Source organism: Ascaphus truei, unplaced genomic scaffold, assembly GCF_040206685.1.
Source record: "Ascaphus truei isolate aAscTru1 unplaced genomic scaffold, aAscTru1.hap1 HAP1_SCAFFOLD_703, whole genome shotgun sequence".
Lineage (NCBI taxonomy): Eukaryota > Metazoa > Chordata > Amphibia > Anura > Ascaphidae > Ascaphus > Ascaphus truei.
The window spans coordinates 142,005-164,867 of NW_027457037.1; the positions used below are offsets into that span (position 1 = coordinate 142,005).

Below are 22,863 nucleotides of genomic sequence, written 5' to 3' on the forward strand. Positions count from 1 at the left end.
ATAGCTCCCTTCTGTCTGTGTCACTGTGTCACCCTGCGGGGGAGGGACAGGCTCATAGCTCCCTTCTGTCTGTGTCACTGTGTCACCCTGCGGGGGGAGGGACAGACTCATAGCTCCCTTCTGTCTGTGTCACTGTGTCACCCTGCGGGGGGAGGGACAGGCTCATAGCTCCCTTCTGTCTGTGTCACTTTGTCACCCTGTGGGGGGAGGGACAGTCTCATAGCTCCCTTCTGTCTGTGTCACTGTGTCACCCTGCGGGGGGAGGGACAGGCTCATAGCTCCCTTCTGTCTGTGTCACTGTGTCACCCTGCGGGGGGAGGGACAGGCTCATAGCTCCCTTCTGTCTGTGTCACTGTGTCACCCTGCGGGGGGAGGGACAGACTCATAGCTCCCTTCTGTCTGTGTCACTGTGTCACCCTGCGGGGGGAGGGACAGGCTCATAGCTCCCTTCTGTCTGTGTCACTGTGTCACCCTGCGGGGGAGGGACAGTCTCATAGCTCCCTTCTGTCTGTGTCACCCTGCGGGGGAGGGACAGACTCATAGCTCCCTTCTGTCTGTGTCACTGTGTCACCCTGCGGGGGGAGGGACAGACTCATAGCTCCCTTCTGTCTGTGTCACTGTGTCACCCTGCGGGGGGAGGGACAGACTCATAGCTCCCTTCTGTCTGTGTCACTGTGTCACCCTGCGGGGGAGGGACAGACTCATAGCCCCCTTCTGTCTGTGTCACTGTGTCACCCAGCGGGGGAGGGACAGACTCATAGCTCCCTTCTGTCTGTGTCACTGTCACCCTGCGGGAGGAGGGACAGACTCATAGCTCCCTTCTGTCTGTGTCACTGTGTCACCCTGCGGGGGGAGGGACAAGCTCATAGCTCCCTTCTGTCTGTGTCACTGTGTCACCCTGCGGGGGGAGGGACAGGCTCATAGCTCCCTTCTGTCTGTGTCACTGTGTCACCCTGCGGGGGGAGGGACAGGCTCATAGCTCCCTTCTGTCTGTGTCACTGTGTCACCCTGCGGGGGGAGGGACAGACTCATAGCTCCCTTCTGTCTGTGTCACTGTGTCACCCTGCGGGGGGAGGGACAGGCTCATAGCTCCCTTCTGTCTGTCATTGTGTCACCCTGCGGGGGAGGGACAGGCTCATAGCTCCCTTCTGTCTGTGTCACTGTGTCACCCTGCGGGGGGAGGGACAGGCTCATAGCTCCCTTCTGTCTGTGTCACTGTGTCACCCTGCGGGGGAGGGACAGACTCATAGCTCCCTTCTGTCTGTGTCACTGTGTCACCCTGCGGGGGAGGGACAGGCTCATAGCTCCCTTCTGTCTGTGTCACCCTGCGGGGGGAGGGACAGGCTCATAGCTCCCTTCTGTCTGTGTCACTGTGTCACCCTGCGGGGGGAGGGACAGACTCATAGCTCCCTTCTGTCTGTGTCACTGTGTCACCCTGCGGGGGGAGGGACAGACTCATAGCTCCCTTCTGTCTGTGTCACTGTGTCACCCTGCGGGGGGAGGGACAGGCTCATAGCTCCCTTCTGTCTGTGTCACCCTGCGGGGGAGGGACAGACTCATAGCTCCCTTCTGTCTGTGTCACTGTGTCACCCTGCGGGGGAGGGACAGGCTCATAGCTCCCTTCTGTCTGTGTCACTGTCACCCTGCGGGAGGAGGGACAGACTCATAGCTCCCTTCTGTCTGTGTCACTGTGTCACCCTGCGGGGGAGGGACAGACTCATAGCTCCCTTCTGTCTGTGTCACTGTGTCACCCTGTGGGGGGAGGGACAGGCTCATAGCTCCCTCCTGTCTGTGTCACTGTGTCACCCTGCGGGGGGAGGGACAGGCTCATAGCTCCCTTCTGTCTGTGTCACTGTGTCACCCTGCGGGGGGAGGGACAGGCTCATAGCTCCCTTCTGTCTGTGTCACTGTGTCACCCTGTGGGGGGAGGGACAGTCTCATAGCTCCCTTTTGTCTGTGTCACTGTGTCACCCTGCGGGGGAGGGACAGGCTCATAGCTCCCTTCTGTCTGTCTGTGTCACCCTGCGGGGGAGGGACAGACTCATAGCTCCCTTCTGTCTGTGTCACTGTGTCACCCTGCGGGGAAGGGACAGGCTCATAGCTCCCTTCTGTCTGTGTCACTGTGTCACCCTGCGGGGGGAGGGACAGACTCATAGCTCCCTTCTGTCTGTGTCACCCTGCGGGGGAGGGACAGGCTCATAGCTCCCTTCTGTCTGTGTCACTGTGTCACCCTGCGGGGGAGGGACAGACTCATAGCTCCCTTCTGTCTGTGTCACTGTGTCACCCTGCGGGGGGAGGGACAGACTCATAGCTCCCTTCTGTCTGTGTCACCCTGCGGGGGAGGGACAGGCTCATAGCTCCCTTCTATTTGTGTCACTGTGTCACCCTGCGGGGGGGAGGGACAGGCTCATAGCTCCCTTCTGTCTGTGTCACTGTGTCACCCTGCGGGGGGAGGGACAGGCTCATAGCTCCCTTCTGTCTGTGTCACTGTGTCACCCTGTGGGGGAGGGACAGACTCATAGCTCCCTTCTGTCTGTGTCACTGTATCACCCTGCGGGGGGAGGGACAGACTCATAGCTCCCTTCTGTCTGTGTCACTGTGTCACCCTGCGGGGGGAGGGACAGACTCATAGCTCCCTTCTGTCTGTGTCACTGTGTCACCCTGCGGGGGAGGGACAGGCTCATAGCTCCCTTCTGTCTGTGTCACTGTGTCACCCTGCGGGGGGAGGGACAGACTCATAGCTCCCTTCTGTCTGTGTCACTGTGTCACCCTGCGGGGGGAGGGACAGGCTCATAGCTCCCTTCTGTCTGTGTCACTGTGTCACCCTGCGGGGGGAGGGACAGGCTCATAGCTCCCTTCTGTCTGTGTCACTGTGTCACCCTGCGGGGGAGGGACAGACTCATAGCTCCCTTCTGTCTGTGTCACTGTGTCACCCTGCGGGGGAGGGACAGGCTCATAGCTCCCTTCTGTCTGTGTCACCCTGCGGGGGAGGGACAGGCTCATAGCTCCCTTCTGTCTGTGTCACTGTGTCACCCTGCGGGGGGAGGGACAGACTCATAGCTCCCTTCTGTCTGTGTCACTGTGTCACCCTGCGGGGGGAGGGACAGACTCATAGCTCCCTTCTGTCTGTGTCACTGTGTCACCCTGCGGGGGAGGGACAGACTCATAGCTCCCTTCTGTCTGTGTCACTGTGTCACCCTGCGGGGGGAGGGACAGGCTCATAGCTCCCTTCTGTCTGTGTCACTGTGTCACCCTGCGGGGGAGGGACAGGCTCATAGCTCCCTTCTGTCTGTGTCACCCTGCGGGGGAGGGACAGGCTCATAGCTCCCTTCTGTCTGTGTCACTGTGTCACCCTGCGGGGGGAGGGACAGGCTCATAGCTCCCTTCTGTCTGTGTCACTGTGTCACCCTGCGGGGGGAGGGACAGGCTCATAGCTCCCTTCTGTCTGTGTCACTGTGTCACCCTGCGGGGGAGGGACAGGCTCATAGCTCCCTTCTGTCTGTGTCACTGTGTCACCCTGTGGGGGAGGGACAGTCTCATAGCTCCCTTCTGTCTGTGTCACTGTGTCACCCTGCGGGGGAGGGACAGGCTCATAGCTCCCTTCTGTCTGTGTCACTGTGTCACCCTGCGGGGAAGGGACAGGCTCATAGCTCCCTTCTGTCTGTGTCACTGTGTCACCCTGCGGGGGAGGGACAGACTCATAGCTCCCTTCTGTCTGTGTCACTGTGTCACCCTGCGGGGGGAGGGACAGGCTCATAGCTCCCTTCTGTCTGTGTCACTTTGTCACCCTGTGGGGGGAGGGACAGTCTCATAGCTCCCTTCTGTCTGTGTCACTGTGTCACCCTGCGGGGGAGGGACAGGCTCATAGCTCCCTTCTGTCTGTGTCACTGTGTCACCCTGCGGGGGGAGGGACAGGCTCATAGCTCCCTTCTGTCTGTGTCACTGTGTCACCCTGCGGGGGGAGGGACAGACTCATAGCTCCCTTCTGTCTGTGTCACTGTGTCACCCTGCGGGGGGAGGGACAGGCTCATAGCTCCCTTCTGTCTGTGTCACTGTGTCACCCTGCGGGGGGAGGGACAGTCTCATAGCTCCCTTCTGTCTGTGTCACCCTGCGGGGGAGGGACAGACTCATAGCTCCCTTCTGTCTGTGTCACTGTGTCACCCTGCGGGGGGAGGGACAGACTCATAGCTCCCTTCTGTCTGTGTCACTGTGTCACCCTGCGGGGGGAGGGACAGACTCATAGCTCCCTTCTGTCTGTGTCACTGTGTCACCCTGCGGGGGAGGGACAGACTCATAGCCCCCTTCTGTCTGTGTCACTGTGTCACCCAGCGGGGGAGGGACAGACTCATAGCTCCCTTCTGTCTGTGTCACTGTCACCCTGCGGGAGGAGGGACAGACTCATAGCTCCCTTCTGTCTGTGTCACTGTGTCACCCTGCGGGGGGAGGGACAAGCTCATAGCTCCCTTCTGTCTGTGTCACTGTGTCACCCTGCGGGGGGAGGGACAGGCTCATAGCTCCCTTCTGTCTGTCTCACTGTGTCACCCTGCGGGGGGAGGGACAGGCTCATAGCTCCCTTCTGTCTGTGTCACTGTGTCACCCTGCGGGGGGAGGGACAGACTCATAGCTCCCTTCTGTCTGTGTCACTGTGTCACCCTGCGGGGGGAGGGACAGGCTCATAGCTCCCTTCTGTCTGTCATTGTGTCACCCTGCGGGGGAGGGACAGGCTCATAGCTCCCTTCTGTCTGTGTCACTGTGTCACCCTGCGGGGGGAGGGACAAGCTCATAGCTCCCTTCTGTCTGTGTCACTGTGTCACCCTGCGGGGGGAGGGACAGGCTCATAGCTCCCTTCTGTCTGTCTCACTGTGTCACCCTGCGGGGGGAGGGACAGGCTCATAGCTCCCTTCTGTCTGTGTCACTGTGTCACCCTGCGGGGGGAGGGACAGACTCATAGCTCCCTTCTGTCTGTGTCACTGTGTCACCCTGCGGGGGGAGGGACAGACTCATAGCTCCCTTCTGTCTGTCATTGTGTCACCCTGCGGGGGAGGGACAGGCTCATAGCTCCCTTCTGTCTGTGTCACTGTGTCACCCTGCGGGGGGAGGGACAGACTCATAGCTCCCTTCTGTCTGTGTCACTGTGTCACCCTGCGGGGGGAGGGACAGACTCATAGCCCCCTTCTGTCTGTGTCACTGTGTCACCCTGCGGGGGAGGGACAGACTCATAGCTCCCTTCTGTCTGTGTCACTGTCACCCTGCGGGAGGAGGGACAGACTCATAGCCCCCTTCTGTCTGTGTCACTGTGTCACCCTGCGGGGGAGGGACAGACTCATAGCTCCCTTCTGTCTGTGTCACTGTGTCACCCTGCGGGGGGAGGGACAGGCTCAAAGCTCCCTTCTGTCTGTGTCACTGTGTCACCCTGCGGGGGAGGGACAGGCTCATAGCTCCCTTCTGTCTGTCTCACTGTGTCACCCTGCGGGGGGAGGGACAGGCTCATAGCTCCCTTCTGTCTGTGTCACTGTGTCACCCTGCGGGGGAGGGACAGACTCATAGCTCCCTTTTGTCTGTGTCACTGTGTCACCCTGCGGGGGGAGGAACAGGCTCATAGCTCCCTTCTGTCTGTCACTGTGTCACCCTGCGGGGGGAGAGACAGGCTCATAGCTCCCTTCTGTCTGTGTCACTGTGTCACCCTGCGGGGGAGGGACAGGCTCATAGCTCCCTTCTGTCTGTGTCACTGTGTCACCCTGCGGGGGAGGGACAGACTCATAGCTCCCTTCTGTCTGTGTCACCCTGCGGGGGAGGGACAGACTCATAGCTCCCTTCTGTCTGTGTCACTGTGTCACCCTGCGGGGGAGGGACAGGCTCATAGCTCCCTTCTGTCTGTGTCACTGTGTCACCCTGCGGGGGGAGGGACAGACTCATAGCTCCCTTCTGTCTGTGTCACTGTGTCACCCTGCGGGGGGAGGGACAGGCTCATAGCTCCCTTCTGTCTGTGTCACTGTGTCACCCTGCGGGGGAGGGACAGTCTCATAGCTCCCTTCTGTCTGTGTCACTGTGTCACCCTGCGGGGGGAGGGACAGGCTCATAGCTCCCCTTCTGTCTGTGTCACTGTGTCACCCTGCGGGGGAGGGACAGACTCATAGCTCCCTTCTGTCTGTGTCACTGTGTCACCCTGCGGGGGGAGGGACAGACTCATAGCTCCCTTCTGTCTGTGTCACTGTGTCACCCTGCGGGGGGAGGGACAGGCTCATAGCTCCCTTCTGTCTGTGTCACTGTGTCACCCTGCGGGGGAGGGACAGACTCATAGCTCCCTTCTGTCTGTGTCACTGTATCACCCTGCGGGGGGAGGGACAGACTCATAGCTCCCTTCTGTCTGTGTCACTGTGTCACCCTGCGGGGGAGGGACAGGCTCATAGCTCCCTTCTGTCTGTGTCACTGTGTCACCCTGCGGGGGGAGGGACAGGCTCATAGCTCCCTTCTGTCTGTGTCACTGTGTCACCCTGCGGGGGAGGGACAGGCTCATAGCTCCCTTCTGTCTGTGTCACTGTGTCACCCTGCGGGGGGAGGGACAGGCTCATAGCTCCCTTCTGTCTGTGTCACTGTGTCACCCTGCGGGGGGGAGGGACAGGCTCATAGCTCCCTTCTGTCTGTGTCACTGTGTCACCCTGCGGGGGAGGGACAGACTCATAGCTCCCTTCTGTCTGTGTCACTGTGTCACCCTGCGGGGGAGGGACAGGCTCATAGCTCCCTTCTGTCTGTGTCACCCTGCGGGGGGAGGGACAGGCTCATAGCTCCCTTCTGTCTGTGTCACTGTGTCACCCTGCGGGGGGAGGGACAGACTCATAGCTCCCTTCTGTCTGTGTCACTGTGTCACCCTGCGGGGGGAGGGACAGTCTCATAGCTCCCTTCTGTCTGTGTCACTGTGTCATCCTGCGGGGGAGGGACAGGCTCATAGCTCCCTTCTGTCTGTGTCACTGTGTCACCCTGCGGGGGGAGGGACAGACTCATAGCTCCCTTCTGTCTGTGTCACTGTGTCACCCTGCAGGGGAGGGACAGGCTCATAGCTCCCTTCTGTCTGTGTCACTGTGTCACCCTGCGGGGGGAGGGACAGACTCATAGCTCCTTCTGTCTGTGTCACTGTGTCACCCTGCGGGGGAGGGACAGGCTCATAGCTCCCTTCTGTCTGTGTCACCCTGCGGGGGAGGGACAGGCTCATAGCTCCCTTCTGTCTGTGTCACTGTGTCACCCTGCGGGGGGAGGGACAGGCTCATAGCTCCCTTCTGTCTGTGTCACTGTGTCACCCTGCGGGGGGAGGGACAGACTCATAGCTCCCTTCTGTCTGTGTCACTGTGTCACCCTGCGGGGGGAGGGACAGGCTCATAGCTCCCTTCTGTCTGTGTCACTGTGTCACCCTGCGGGGGAGGGACAGGCTCATAGCTCCCTTCTGTCTGTGTCACCCTGCGGGGGAGGGACAGGCTCATAGCTCCCTTCTGTCTGTGTCACTGTGTCACCCTGCGGGGGGAGGGACAGGCTCATAGCTCCCTTCTGTCTGTGTCACTGTGTCACCCTGCGGGGGGAGGGACAGTCTCATAGCTCCCTTCTGTCTGTGTCACTGTGTCACCCTGCGGGGGAGGGACAGGCTCATAGCTCCCTTCTGTCTGTGTCACTGTGTCACCCTGCGGGGAAGGGACAGGCTCATAGCTCCCTTCTGTCTGTGTCACTGTGTCACCCTGCGGGGGAGGGACAGACTCATAGCTCCCTTCTGTCTGTGTCACTGTGTCACCCTGCGGGGGAGGGACAGACTCATAGCTCCCTTCTGTCTGTGTCACTGTGTCACCCTGCGGGGGGAGGGACAGGCTCATAGCTCCCTTCTGTCTGTGTCACTTTGTCACCCTGTGGGGGGAGGGACAGTCTCATAGCTCCCTTCTGTCTGTGTCACTGTGTCACCCTGCGGGGGGAGGGACAGGCTCATAGCTCCCTTCTGTCTGTGTCACTGTGTCACCCTGCGGGGGGAGGGACAGGCTCATAGCTCCCTTCTGTCTGTGTCACTGTGTCACCCTGCGGGGGGAGGGACAGACTCATAGCTCCCTTCTGTCTGTGTCACTGTGTCACCCTGCGGGGGGAGGGACAGGCTCATAGCTCCCTTCTGTCTGTGTCACCCTGCGGGGGAGGGACAGACTCATAGCTCCCTTCTGTCTGTGTCACTGTGTCACCCTGCGGTGGAGGGACAGGCTCATAGCTCCCTTCTGTCTGTGTCACTGTGTCACCCTGCGGGGAAGGGACAGGCTCATAGCTCCCTTCTGTCTGTGTCACTGTGTCACCCTGCGGGGGGAGGGACAGACTCATAGCTCCCTTCTGTCTGTGTCACTGTGTCACCCTGCGGGGGGAGGGACAGACTCATAGCTCCCTTCTGTCTGTGTCACTGTGTCACCCTGCGGGGGGAGGGACAGGCTCATAGCTCCCTTCTGTCTGTGTCACTTTGTCACCCTGTGGGGGAGGGACAGTCTCATAGCTCCCTTCTGTCTGTGTCACTGTGTCACCCTGCGGGGGGAGGGACAGGCTCATAGCTCCCTTCTGTCTGTGTCACTGTGTCACCCTGCGGGGGGAGGGACAGACTCATAGCTCCCTTCTGTCTGTGTCACTGTGTCACCCTGCGGGGGGAGGGACAGGCTCATAGCTCCCTTCTGTCTGTGTCACCCTGCGGGGGAGGGACAGACTCATAGCTCCCTTCTGTCTGTGTCACTGTGTCACCCTGCGGGGGGAGGGACAGACTCATAGCTCCCTTCTGTCTGTGTCACTGTGTCACCCTGCGGGGGGAGGGACAGACTCATAGCTCCCTTCTGTCTGTGTCACTGTGTCACCCTGCGGGGGGAGGGACAGACTCATAGCCCCCTTCTGTCTGTGTCACTGTGTCACCCAGCGGGGGAGGGACAGACTCATAGCTCCCTTCTGTCTGTGTCACTGTCACCCTGCGGGAGGAGGGACAGACTCATAGCTCCCTTCTGTCTGTGTCACTGTGTCACCCTGCGGGGGGAGGGACAAGCTCATAGCTCCCTTCTGTCTGTGTCACTGTGTCACCCTGCGGGGGGAGGGACAGGCTCATAGCTCCCTTCTGTCTGTCTCACTGTGTCACCCTGCGGGGGGAGGGACAGGCTCATAGCTCCCTTCTGTCTGTGTCACTGTGTCACCCTGCGGGGGGAGGGACAGACTCATAGCTCCCTTCTGTCTGTGTCACTGTGTCACCCTGCGGGGGGAGGGACAGACTCATAGCTCCCTTCTGTCTGTCATTGTGTCACCCTGCGGGGGAGGGACAGGCTCATAGCTCCCTTCTGTCTGTGTCACTGTGTCACCCTGCGGGGGGAGGGACAGACTCATAGCTCCCTTCTGTCTGTGTCACTGTGTCACCCTGCGGGGGGAGGGACAGACTCATAGCCCCCTTCTGTCTGTGTCACTGTGTCACCCTGCGGGGGAGGGACAGACTCATAGCTCCCTTCTGTCTGTGTCACTGTCACCCTGCGGGGGGAGGGACAGACTCATAGCTCCCTTCTGTCTGTGTAACTGTGTCACCCTGCGGGAGGAGGGACAGACTCATAGCTCCCTTCTGTCTGTGTAACTGTGTCACCCTGCGGGGGAGGGACAGGCTCATAGCTCCCTTCTGTCTGTGTCACTGTGTCACCCTGCGGGGGAGGGACAGACTCATAGCTCCCTTCTGTCTGTGTCACTGTGTCACCCTGCGGGGGAGGGACAGGCTCATAGCTCCCTCCTGTCTGTGTCACTGTGTCACCCTGCGGGGGGAGGGACAGGCTCATAGCTCCCTTCTGTCTGTGTCACTGTGTCACCCTGCGGGGGGAGGGACAGACTCATAGCTCCCTTCTGCTCTGTGTCACTGTGTCACCCTGCGGGGGAGGGACAGGCTCATAGCTCCCTTCTGTCTGTGTCACTGTGTCACCCTGCGGGGGGAGGGACAGACTCATAGCTCCCTTCTGTCTGTGTCACTGTGTCACCCTGCGGGGGAGGGACAGACTCATAGCTCCCTTCTGTCTGTGTCACTGTGTCACCCTGCGGGGGGAGGGACAGTCTCATAGCTCCCTTCTGTCTGTGTCACTGTGTCACCCTGCGGGGGGAGGGACAGGCTCATAGCTCCCCTTCTGTCTGTGTCACTGTGTCACCCTGCGGGGGGAGGGACAGGCTCATAGCTCCCCTTCTGTCTGTGTCACTGTGTCACCCTGCGGGGGGAGGGACAGGCTCATAGCTCCCTTCTGTCTGTGTCACTGTGTCACCCTGCGGGGGGAGGGACAGGCTCATAGCTCCCTTCTGTCTGTGTCACTGTGTCACCCTGCGGGGGGAGGGACAGGCTCATAGCTCCCTTCTGTCTGTCACTGTGTCACCCTGCGGGGGAGGGACAGGCTCATAGCTCCCTTCTGTCTGTGTCACTGTGTCACCCTGCGGGGGGAGAGGACAGGCTCATAGCTCCCTTCTGTCTGTGTCACTGTGTCACCCTGCGGGGGGAGGGACAGGCTCATAGCTCCCTTCTGTCTGTGTCACCCTGTGGGGGGAGGGACAGACTCATAGCTCCCTTCTGTCTGTGTCACTGTGTCACCCTGCGGGGGGAGGGACAGACTCATAGCTCCCTTCTGTCTGTGTCACCCTGTGGGGGGAGGGACAGACTCATAGCTCCCTCCTGTGTCACTATGTCACCCTGCGGGGGGAGGGACAGACTCATAGCTCCCTTCTGTCTGTGTCACTGTATCACCCTGCGGGGGGAGGGACAGACTCATAGCTCCCTTCTGTCTGTGTCACTGTGTCACCCTGCGGGGGGAGGGACAGGCTCATAGCTCCCTTCTGTCTGTGTCACTGTGTCACCCTGCGGGGGAGGGACAGTCTCATAGCTCCCTTCTGTCTGTGTCACTGTGTCACCCTGCGGGGGAGGGACAGACTCATAGCTCCCTTCTGTCTGTGTCACTGTGTCACACTGCGGGGGGAGGGACAGACTCATAGCTCCCTTCTGTCTGTGTCACTGTGTCACCCTGCGGGGGGAGGGACAGACTCATAGCTCCCTTCTGTCTGTGTCACTGTGTCACCCTGCGGGGGGAGGGACAGACTCATAGCTCCCTTCTGTCTGTGTCACTATGACACCCTGCGGGGGGAGGGACAGACTCATAGCTCCCTTCTGTCTGTGTCACTGTGTCACCCTGCGGGGGGAGGGACAGGCTCATAGCTCCCTTCTGTCTGTGTTACTGTGTCACCCTGCGGGGGGAGGGGCAGACTCATAGCTCCCTTCTGTCTGTGTCACTGTGTCACCCTGCGGGGGGAGGGACAGTCTCATAGCTCCCTTCTGTCTGTGTCACTGTGTCACCCTGCGGGGGGAGGGACAGGCTCATAGCTCCCTTCTGTCTGTGTCTGTGTCACCCTGCGGGGGAGGGACAGACTCATAGCTCCCTTCTGTCTGTGTCACCCTGTGGGGGGAGGGACAGACTCATAGCTCCCTTCTGTCTGTGTCACTGTGTCACCCTGCGGGGGGAGGGACAGGCTCATAGCTCCCTTCTGTCTGTGTCACTGTGTCACCCTGTGGGGGGAGGGACAGACTCATAGCTCCCTTCTGTCTGTGTCACTGTGTCACCCTGTGGGGGGAGGGACAGACTCATAGCTCCCTTCTGTCTGTGTCACCCTGTGGGGGGAGGGACAGACTCATAGCTCCCTTCTGTCTGTGTCACTGTGTCACCCTGCGGGGGAGGGACAGACTCATAGCTCCCTTCTGTCTGTGTCACCCTGTGGGGGGAGGGACAGGCTCATAGCTCCCTTCTGTCTGTGTCACTGTGTCACCCTGCGGGGGGAGGGACAGACTCATAGCTCCCTCCTGTGTCACTATGTCACCCTGCGGGGGGAGGGACAGACTCATAGCTCCCTTCTGTCTGTGTCACTGTGTCACCCTGCGGGGGGAGGGACAGGCTCATAGCTCCCTTCTGTCTGTGTCACTGTGTCACCCTGCGGGGGAGGGACAGTCTCATAGCTCCCTTCTGTCTGTGTCACTGTGTCACCCTGCGGGGGAGGGACAGACTCATAGCTCCCTTCTGTCTGTGTCACTGTGTCACACTGCGGGGGGAGGGACAGACTCATAGCTCCCTTCTGTCTGTGTCACTGTGTCACCCTGCGGGGGGAGGGACAGGCTCATAGCTCCCTTCTGTCTGTGTTACTGTGTCACCCTGCGGGGGAGGGACAGGCTCATAGCTCCCTTCTGTCTGTGTCACTGTGTCACCCTGCGGGGGAGGGACAGACTCATAGCTCCCTTCTGTCTGTGTCACTGTGTCACCCTGCGGGGGGAGGGACAGACTCATAGCTCCCTTCTGTCTGTGTCACTGTGTCACCCTGTGGGGGGAGGGACAGTCTCATAGCTCCCTTCTGTCTGTGTCACTGTGTCACCCTGCGGGGGGAGGGACAGGCTCATAGCTCCCTTCTGTCTGTGTCTGTGTCACCCTGCGGGGGAGGGACAGACTCATAGCTCCCTTCTGTCTGTGTCACTGTGTCACCCTGCGGGGGGAGGGACAGACTCATAGCTCCCTTCTGTCTGTGTCACTGTGTCACCCTGTGGGGGGAGGGACAGACTCATAGCTCCCTTCTGTCTGTGTCACCCTGTGGGGGGAGGGACAGACTCATAGCTCCCTTCTGTCTGTGTCACTGTGTCACCCTGCGGGGGGAGGGACAGGCTCATAGCTCCCTTCTGTCTGTGTCACTGTGTCACCCTGTGGGGGGAGGGACAGACTCATAGCTCCCTTCTGTCTGTGTCACTGTGTCACCCTGTGGGGGGAGGGACAGACTCATAGCTCCCTTCTGTCTGTGTCACCCTGTGGGGGGAGGGACAGACTCATAGCTCCCTTCTGTCTGTGTCACTGTGTCACCCTGCGGGGGAGGGACAGACTCATAGCTCCCTTCTGTCTGTGTCACCCTGTGGGGGGAGGGACAGGCTCATAGCTCCCTTCTGTCTGTGTCACTGTGTCACCCTGCGGGGGGAGGGACAGACTCATAGCTCCCTCCTGTGTCACTATGTCACCCTGCGGGGGGAGGGACAGACTCATAGCTCCCTTCTGTCTGTGTCACTGTGTCACCCTGCGGGGGGAGGGACAGGCTCATAGCTCCCTTCTGTCTGTGTCACTGTGTCACCCTGCGGGGGAGGGACAGTCTCATAGCTCCCTTCTGTCTGTGTCACTGTGTCACCCTGCGGGGGAGGGACAGACTCATAGCTCCCTTCTGTCTGTGTCACTGTGTCACACTGCGGGGGGAGGGACAGACTCATAGCTCCCTTCTGTCTGTGTCACTGTGTCACCCTGCGGGGGGAGGGACAGACTCATAGCTCCCTTCTGTCTGTGTCACTGTGTCACCCTGCGGGGGGAGGGACAGACTCATAGCTCCCTTCTGTCTGTGTCACTATGACACCCTGCGGGGGGAGGGACAGACTCATAGCTCCCTTCTGTCTGTGTCACCCTGTGGGGGGAGGGACAGACTCATAGCTCCCTTCTGTCTGTGTCACTGTGTCACCCTGCGGGGGGAGGGAAAGACTCATAGCTCCCTTCTGTCTGTGTTACTGTGTCACCCTGCGGGGGAGGGACAGGCTCATAGCTCCCTCCTGTCTGTGTCACTGTGTCACCCTGCGGGGGAGGGACAGACTCATAGCTCCTGTCTGTGTCACTGTGTCACCCTGCGGGGGGAGGGACAGACTCATAGCTCCCTTCTGTCTGTGTCACTGTGTCACCCTGCGGGGGGAGGGACAGACTCATAGCTCCCTTCTGTCTGTGTCACTGTGTCACCCTGTGGGGGGAGGGACAGTCTCATAGCTCCCTTCTGTCTGTGTCACTGTGTCACCCTGCGGGGGGAGGGACAGGCTCATAGCTCCCTTCTGTCTGTGTCTGTGTCACCCTGCGGGGGAGGGACAGACTCATAGCTCCCTTCTGTCTGTGTCACCCTGTGGGGGGAGGGACAGACTCATAGCTCCCTTCTGTCTGTGTCACTGTGTCACCCTGCGGGGGGAGGGACAGGCTCATAGCTCCCTTCTGTCTGTGTCACTGTGTCACCCTGTGGGGGGAGGGACAGACTCATAGCTCCCTTCTGTCTGTGTCACTGTGTCACCCTGTGGGGGGAGGGACAGACTCATAGCTCCCTTCTGTCTGTGTCACCCTGTGGGGGGAGGGACAGACTCATAGCTCCCTTCTGTCTGTGTCACTGTGTCACCCTGCGGGGGAGGGACAGACTCATAGCTCCCTTCTGTCTGTGTCACCCTGTGGGGGGAGGGACAGGCTCATAGCTCCCTTCTGTCTGTGTCACCCTGTGGGGGGAGGGACAGTCTCATAGCTCCCTTCTGCCTGTCTGTGTCACCCTGCGGGGGGAGGGACAGGCTCATAGCTCCCTTCTGTCTGTCTGTGTCACCCTGCGGGGGGAGGGACAGACTCATATCTCCCTTCTGTCTGTGTCACTGTGTCACCCTGCGGGGGGAGGGACAGGCTCATAGCTCCCTTCTGTCTGTGTCACTGTGTCACCCTGCGGGGGGAGGGACAGACTCATAGCTCCCTTCTGTCTGTGTCACTGTGTCACCCTGCGGGGGAGGGACAGGCTCATAGCTCCCTTCTGTCTGTGTCATTGTGTCACCCTGCGGGGGAGGGACAGTCTCATAGCTCCCTTCTGTCTGTGTCACTGTGTCACCCTGCGGGGGAGGGACAGTCTCATAGCTCCCTTCTGTCTGTGTCATTGTGTCACCCTGCGGGGGGAGGGACAGACTCATAGCTCCCTTCTGTCTGTGTCACTGTGTCACCCTGCGGGGGGAGGGACAGGCTCATAGCTCCCTTCTGTCTGTGTCACTGTGTCACCCTGCGGGGGGAGGGACAGGCTCATAGCTCCCTTCTGTCCATGTCACTGTGTCACCGTGCGGGGGGAGGGACAGACTCATAGCTCCCTTCTGTCTGTGTCACTGTGTCACCCTGCGGGGGAGGGACAGTCTCATAGCTCCCTTCTGTCTGTGTCACTGTGTCACCCTGCGGGGGGAGGGACAGACTCATAGCTCCCTTCTGTCTGTGTCATTGTGTCACCCTGCGGGGGGAGGGACAGACTCATAGCTCCCTTCTGTCTGTGTCACTGTGTCACCCTGCGGGGGGAGGGACAGTCTCATAGCTCCCTTCTGTCTGTGTCACTGTGTCACCCTGCGGGGGGAGGGACAGGCTCATAGCTCCCTTCTGTCTGTGTCATTGTGTCACCCTGCGGGGGGAGGGACAGTCTCATAGCTCCCTTCTGTCTGTGTCACTGTGTCACCCTGCGGGGGGAGGGACAGACTCATAGCTCCCTTCTGTCTGTGTCACTGTGTCACCCTGCGGGGGGAGGGACAGACTCATAGCCCCCTTCTGTCTGTGTCACTGTGTCACCCTGCGGGGGAGGGACAGACTCATAGCTCCCTTCTGTCTGTGTCACTGTGTCACCCTGCGGGGGGGAGGGACAGGCTCATAGCTCCCTTCTGTCTGTGTCACTGTGTCACCCTGCGGGGGAGGGACAGACTCATAGCTCCCTTCTGTCTGTGTCACTGTGTCACCCTGCGGGGGAGGGACAGACTCATAGCTCCCTTCTGTCTGTGTCACTGTGTCACCCTGCGGGGGGAGGGACAGGCTCATAGCTCCCTTCTGTCTGTGTCACTGTGTCACCCTGCGGGGGGAGGGACAGGCTCATAGCTCCCTTCTGTCTGTCACTGTGTCACCCTGCGGGGGGAGGGACAGACTCATAGCTCCCTTCTGTCTGTGTCACTGTGTCACACTGCGGGGGGAGGGACAGGCTCATAGCTCCCTTCTGTCTGTGTCACTGTGTCACCCTGCGGGGGGAGGGACAGGCTCATAGCTCCCTTCTGTCTGTGTCACTGTGTCACCCTGCGGGGGAGGGACAGACTCATAGCTCCCTTCTGTCTGTGTCACCCTGCGGGGGGGAGGGACAGTCTCATAGCTCCCTTCTGTCTGTGTCATTGTGTCACCCTGCGGGGGGAGGGACAGACTCATAGCTCCCTTCTGTCTGTGTCACTGTGTCACCCTGCGGGGGGAGGGACAGACTCATAGCTCCCTTCTGTCTGTGTCACTGTGTCACCCTGCGGGGGACAGTCTCATAGCTCCCTTCTGTCTGTGTCACTGTGTCACCCTGCGGGGGGAGGGACAGACTCATAGCTCCCTTCTGTCTGTGTCACTGTGTCACCCTGCGGGGGGAGGGACAGACTCATAGCTCCCTTCTGTCTGTGTCTGTGTCACCCTGCGGGGGAGGGACAGACTCATAGCTCCCTTCTGTCTGTGTCACTGTGTCACCCTGCGGGGGGAGGGACAGGCTCATAGCTCCCTTCTGTCTGTGTCACCCTGCGGGGGGAGGGACAGACTCATAGCTCCCTTCTGTCTGTCACTGTGTCACCCTGCGGGGGGAGGGACAGACTCATAGCTCCCTTCTGTCTGTGTCACTGTGTCACCCTGCGGGGGAGGGACAGACTCATAGCTCCCTTCTGCCTGTGTCACTGTCACCCTGCGGGGGGAGGGACAGACTCATAGCTCCCTTCTGTCTGTGTCACTATGACACCCTGCGGGGGGAGGGACAGACTCATAGCTCCCTTCTGTCTGTGTCACTGTGTCACCCTGCGGGGGGAGGGACAGACTCATAGCTCCCTTCTGTCTGTGTCACTGTGTCACCCTGCGGGGGGAGGGACAGGCTCATAGCTCCCTTCTGTCTGTGTCACTGTGTCACCCTGCGGGGGGAGGGACAGGCTCATAGCTCCCTTCTGTCTGTCACTGTGTCACCCTGCGGGGGGAGGGACAGACTCATAGCTCCCTTCTGTCTGTGTCACTGTGTCACACTGCGGGGGGAGGGACAGGCTCATAGCTCCCTTCTGTCTGTGTCACTGTGTCACCCTGCGGGGGGAGGGACAGACTCATAGCTCCCTTCTGTCTGTGTCACTGTGTCACCCTGCGGGGGGAGGGACAGACTCATAGCTCCCTTCTGTCTGTGTCACTGTGTCACCCTGCGGGGGGAGGGACAGACTCATAGCTCCCTTCTGTCTGTGTCACTGTGTCACCCTGCGGGGGGAGGGACAGGCTCATAGCTCCCTTCTGTCTGTGTCACTGTGTCACCCTGCGGGGGGAGGGACAGGCTCATAGCTCCCTTCTGTCTGTGTCACTGTGTCACCCTGCGGGGGAGGGACAGACTCATAGCTCCCTTCTGTCTGTGTCACTGTGTCACCCTGCGGGGGGAGGGACAGACTCATAGCTCCCTTCTGTCTGTGTCTGTGTCACCCTGCGGGGGAGGGACAGACTCATAGCTCCCTTCTGTCTGTGTCACTGTGTCACCCTGCGGGGGGAGGGACAGACTCATAGCTCCCTTCTGTCTGTGTCACTGTGTCACCCTGCGGGGGGAGGGACAGACTCATAGCTCCCTTCTGTCTGTGTCACTGTGTCACCCTGCGGGGGGAGGGACAGTCTCATAGCTCCCTTCTGTCTGTGTCACTGTGTCACCCTGCGGGGGGAGGGACAGGCTCATAGCTCCCCTTCTGTCTGTGTCACTGTGTCACCCTGCGGGGGGGGGACAGACTCATAGCTCCCTTCTGTCTGTGTCACTGTGTCACCCTGCGGGGGGGAGGGACAGGCGCATAGCTCCCTTCTGTCTGTGTCACTGTGTCACCCTGCGGGGGGAGGGACAGACTCATAGCTCCCTTCTGTCTGTGTCACTGTGTCACCCTGCGGGGGGAGGGACAGGCTCATAGCTCCCTTCTGTCTGTCACTGTGTCACCCTGCGGGGGAGGGACAGGCTCATAGCTCCCTTCTGTCTGTGTCACTGTGTCACCCTGCGGGGGGAGAGGACAGGCTCATAGCTCCCTTCTGTCTGTGTCACTGTGTCACCCTGCGGGGGGAGGGACCGGCTCATAGCTCCCTTCTGTCTGTGTCACCCTGCGGGGGGAGGGACAGACTCATAGCTCCCTTCTGTCTGTGTCACTGTGTCACCCTGCGGGGGGAGGGACAGACTCATAGCTCCCTTCTGTCTGTGTCACTGTGTCACCCTGCGGGGGGAGGGACAGGCTCATAGCTCCCTTCTGTCTGTGTCACTGTGTCACCCTGCGGGGGAGGGACAGACTCATAGCTCCCTTCTGTCTGTGTCACTGTGTCACCCTGCGGGGTGAGGGACAGACTCATAGCTCCCTTCTGTCTGTGTCACTGTGTCACCCTGCGGGGGGAGGGACAGGCTCATAGCTCCCTTCTGTCTGTGTCACTGTGTCACCCTGCGGGGGGAGGGACAGGCTCATAGCTCCCTTCTGTCTGTGTCACTGTGTCACCCTGCGGGGGAGGGACAGACTCATAGCTCCCTTCTGTCTGTGTCACTGTGTCACCCTGCGGGGGGAGGGACAGACTCATAGCTCCCTTCTGTCTGTGTCACTGTGTCACCCTGCGGGGGGAGGGACAGACTCATAGCTCCCTTCTGTCTGTGTCACTGTGTCACCCTGCGGGGGGGAGGGACAGACTCATAGCTCCCTTCTGTCTGTGTCACTGTGTCACCCTGCGGGGGGAGGGACAGACTCATAGCTCCCTTCTGTCTGTGTCACTGTGTCACCCTGCGGGGGGAGGGACAGACTCATAGCTCCCTTCTGTCTGTGTCACTGTGTCACCCTGCGGGGGGAGGGACAGGCTCATAGCTCCCTTCTGTCTGTGTCACTGTGTCACCCTGCGGGGGGAGGGACAGGCTCATAGCTCCCTTCTGTCTGTGTCACTGTGTCACCCTGCGGGGGGAGGGACAGTCTCATAGCTCCCTTCTGTCTGTGTCACTGTGTCACCCTGCGGGGGGAGGGACAGGCTCATAGCTCCCTTCTGTCTGTGTCACTGTGTCACCCTGCGGGGGGAGGGACAGACTCATAGCTCCCTTCTGTCTGTGTCACTGTGTCACCCTGCGGGAGGAGGAACAGGCTCATAGCTCCCTTCTGTCTGTGTCACTGTGTCACCCTGCGGGGGGAGGGACAGACTCATAGCTCCCTTCTGTCTGTGTCACTGTGTCACCCTGCGGGGGAGGGACAGACTCATAGCTCCCTTCTGTCTGTGTCACTGTGTCACCCTGCGGGGGAGGGACAGACTCATAGCTCCCTTCTGTCTGTGTCACTGTGTCACCCTGCGGGGGGAGGGACAGTCTCATAGCTCCCTTCTGTCTGTGTCACTGTGTCACCCTGCGGGGTGAGGGACAGACTCATAGCTCCCTTCTGTCTCTGTCACTGTGTCACCCTGCGGGGGGAGGGACAGTCTCATAGCTCCCTTCTGTCTGTGTCACTGTGTCACCCTGCGGGGGGAGGGACAGACTCATAGCTCCCTTCTGTCTGTGTCACTGTGTCACCCTGCGGGGGGAGGGACAGTCTCATAGCTCCCTTCTGTCTGTGTCACTGTGTCACCCTGCGGGGGAGGGACAGTCTCATAGCTCCCTTCTGTCTGTGTCACTGTGACACCCTGCGGGGGGAGGGACAGACTCATAGCTCCCTTCTGTCTGTCTCACTGTGTCACCCTGCGGGGGGAGGGACAGGCTCATAGCTCCCTTCTGTCTGTGTCACTGTGTCACCCTGCGGGGGGAGGGACAGTCTCATAGCTCCCTTCTGTCTGTGTCACTGTGTCACCCTGTGGGGGGAGGGACAGGCTCATAGCTCCCTTCTGTCTGTGTCACTGTGTCACCCTGCGGGGGGAGGGACAGGCTCATAGCTCCCTTCTGTCTGTGTCACTGTGTCACCCTGCGGGGGGAGGGACAGGCACATAGCTCCCTTCTGTCTGTGTCACTGTGTCACCCTGCGGGGGGAGGGACAGTCTCATAGCTCCCTTCTGTCTGTGTCACCCTGCGGGGGAGGGACAGGCTCATAGCTCCCTTCTGTCTGTGTCACTGTGTCACCCTGCGGGGGGAGGGACAGTCTCATAGCTCCCTTCTGTCTGTGTCACTGTGTCACCCTGCGGGGGAGGGACAGACTCATAGCTCCCTTCTGTCTGTGTCACTCTGTCACCCTGCGGGGGGAGGGACAGGCTCATAGCTCCCTTCTGTCTGTGTCACTGTGTCACCCTGCGGGGGGAGGGACAGACTCATAGCTCCCTTCTGTCTGTGTCACTGTGTCACCCTGCGGGGGAGGGACAGACTCATAGCTCCCTTCTGTCTGTGTCACTGTGTCACCCTGCGGGGGGAGGGACAGACTCATAGCTCCCTTCTGTCTGTGTCACTGTGTCACCCTGCGGGGGGAGGGACAGACTCATAGCTCCCTTCTGTCTGTGTCACTGTGTCACCCTGCGGGGGAGGGACAGACTCATAGCTACCTTCTGTCTGTGTCACTGTGTCACCCTGCGGGGTGAGGGACAGACTCATAGCTCCCTTCTGTCTCTGTCACTGTGTCACCCTGCGGGGGGAGGGACAGGCTCATAGCTCCCTTCTGTCTGTGTCACTGTGTCACCCTGCGGGGGAGGGACAGACTCATAGTTCCCTTCTGTCTGTGTCACTGTGTCACCCTGCGGGGGGAGGGACAGTCTCATAGCTCCCTTCTGTCTGTGTCACCCTGCGGGGGGAGGGACAGGCTCATAGCTCCCTTCTGTCTGTGTCACTGTGTCACCCTGCGGGGGAGGGACAGACTCATAGCTCCCTTCTGTCTGTGTCACTGTGTCACCCTGCGGGGGGAGGGACAGACTCATAGCTCCCTTCTGTCTGTGTCACTGTGACACCCTGCGGGGGAGGGACAGGCTCATAGCTCCCTTCTGTCTGTGTCACTGTGTCACCCTGCGGGGGGAGGGACAGGCTCATAGCTCCCTTCTGTCTGTGTCACTGTGTCACCCTGCGGGGGGAGGGACAGACTCATAGCTCCCTTCTGTCTGTGTCACTGTGTCACCCTGCGGGGGAGGGACAGACTCATAGCTCCCTTCTGTCTGTGTCACTGTGTCACCCTGCGGGGGAGGGACAGACTCATAGCTCCCTTCTGTCTGTGTCACTGTGTCACCCTGCGGGGGGAGGGACAGTCTCATAGCTCCCTTCTGTCTGTGTCACTGTGTCACCCTGCGGGGTGAGGGACAGACTCATAGCTCCCTTCTGTCTCTGTCACTGTGTCACCCTGCGGGGGGAGGGACAGTCTCATAGCTCCCTTCTGTCTGTGTCACTGTGTCACCCTGCGGGGGGAGGGACAGGCTCATACCTCCCTTCTGTCTGTGTCACTGTGTCACCCTGCGGGGGGAGGGACAGGCTCATACTGTAGCTCCCTTCTGTCTGTGTCACTGTGTCACCCTGCGGGGGGAGGGACAGACTCATAGCTCCCTTCTGTCTGTGTCACTGTGTCACCCTGCGGGGGGAGGGACAGACTCATAGCTCCCTTCTGTCTGTGTCACTGTGTCACCCTGCGGGGGGAGGGACAGACTCATAGCTCCCTTCTGTCTGTGTCACTGTGTCACCCTGCGGGGGAAGGGACAGACACATAGCTCCCTTCTGTCTGTGTCACTGTGTCACCCTGCGGGGGAGGGACAGGCTCATAGCTCCCTTCTGTCTGTGTCACTGTGTCACACTGCGGGGGGAGGGACAGACTCATAGCTCCCTTCTGTCTGTGTCACTGTGTCACCCTGCGGGGGAGGGACAGGCTCATAGCTCCCTTCTGTCTGTGTCACTGTGTCACCCTGCGGGGGAGGGACAGACTCATAGCTCCCTTCTGTCTGTGTCACTGTGTCACCCTGCGGGGGGGGAGGGACAGGCTCATAGCTCCCTTCTGTCTGTGTCACTGTGTCACCCTGCGGGGGGAGGGACAGACTCATAGCTCCCTTTTGTCTGTGTCACTGTGTCACCCTGCGGGGGGAGGGACAGACTCATAGCTCCCTTCTGTCTGTGTCACTGTGTCACCCTGCGGGGGAGGGACAGACTCATAGCTCCCTTCTGTCTGTGTCACTGTGTCACCCTGCGGGGGGGGAGGGACAGGCTCATAGCTCCCTTCTGTCTGTGTCACTGTGTCACCCTGCGGGGGGAGGGACAGACTCATAGCTCCCTTTTGTCTGTGTCACTGTGTCACCCTGCGGGGGGAGGGACAGACTCATAGCTCCCTTCTGTCTGTGTCACTGTGTCACCCTGCGGGGGGAGGGACAGACTCATAGCTCCCGTCTGTGTCACTGTGTCACCCTGCGGGGGGAGGGACAGGCTCATAGCTCCCTTCTGTCTGTGTCACCCTGCGGGGGGAGGGACAGGCTCATAGCTCCCTTTTGTCTGTGTCACTGTGTCACTGTGTCACACTCAGCTCTCACCTCCACAGAGCAGCTGTGCAGAGATGCGCCGGGCGATGAGTGCTGCGTCAGCTGCTTGTTCTGCTGCAAAGCATCGAGCACGGCGAGAGATAGCGACGCCCCCCGCGCCGAGCAAGATCCCTCACGGGGGAGAGAACGCAGCTCCGAGAGACAGGTCTGCATCCGGCCGAAATTACCCCCGACCTGCTGCTCCGGAAATATAACATGAGAGGAGGTAACACTCACCGTGTATATAACATGAGAGAGGAGGTAACACTCACCGTGTATATAACATGAGAGGAGGTAACACTCACCGTGTATATAACATGAGAGAGGGGGTAACACTCACCGTGTATATAACATGAGAGAGGAGATAACACTCACCGTGTATATAACATGAGAGAGGAGATAACACTCACCGTGTATATAACATGAGAGAGGAGATAACACTCACCGTGTATATAACATGAGAGAGGAGGTAACACTCACCGTGTATATAACATGAGAGGAGATAACACTCACCGTGTATATAACATGAGAGAGGAGGTAACACTCACCGTGTATATAACATGAGAGAGGAGATAACACTCACCGTGTATATAACATGAGAGAGGAGGT

At 60.0% G+C, this 22,863-nt stretch overlaps 1 long non-coding RNA gene across 1 annotated transcript in view; it reads right to left on the reverse strand.

Moving 5' to 3' along the window:
* The window catches only part of LOC142486005 (uncharacterized), a 180,217-nt gene that overhangs the window by 125,937 nt on the left and 31,417 nt on the right, over positions 1-22,863 (reverse strand). The window contains exon 2 of the long non-coding RNA XR_012798757.1: positions 22,267-22,452. This is a non-coding gene — a long non-coding RNA (uncharacterized LOC142486005). The remainder of the gene's footprint in view (positions 1-22,266; positions 22,453-22,863) is intronic.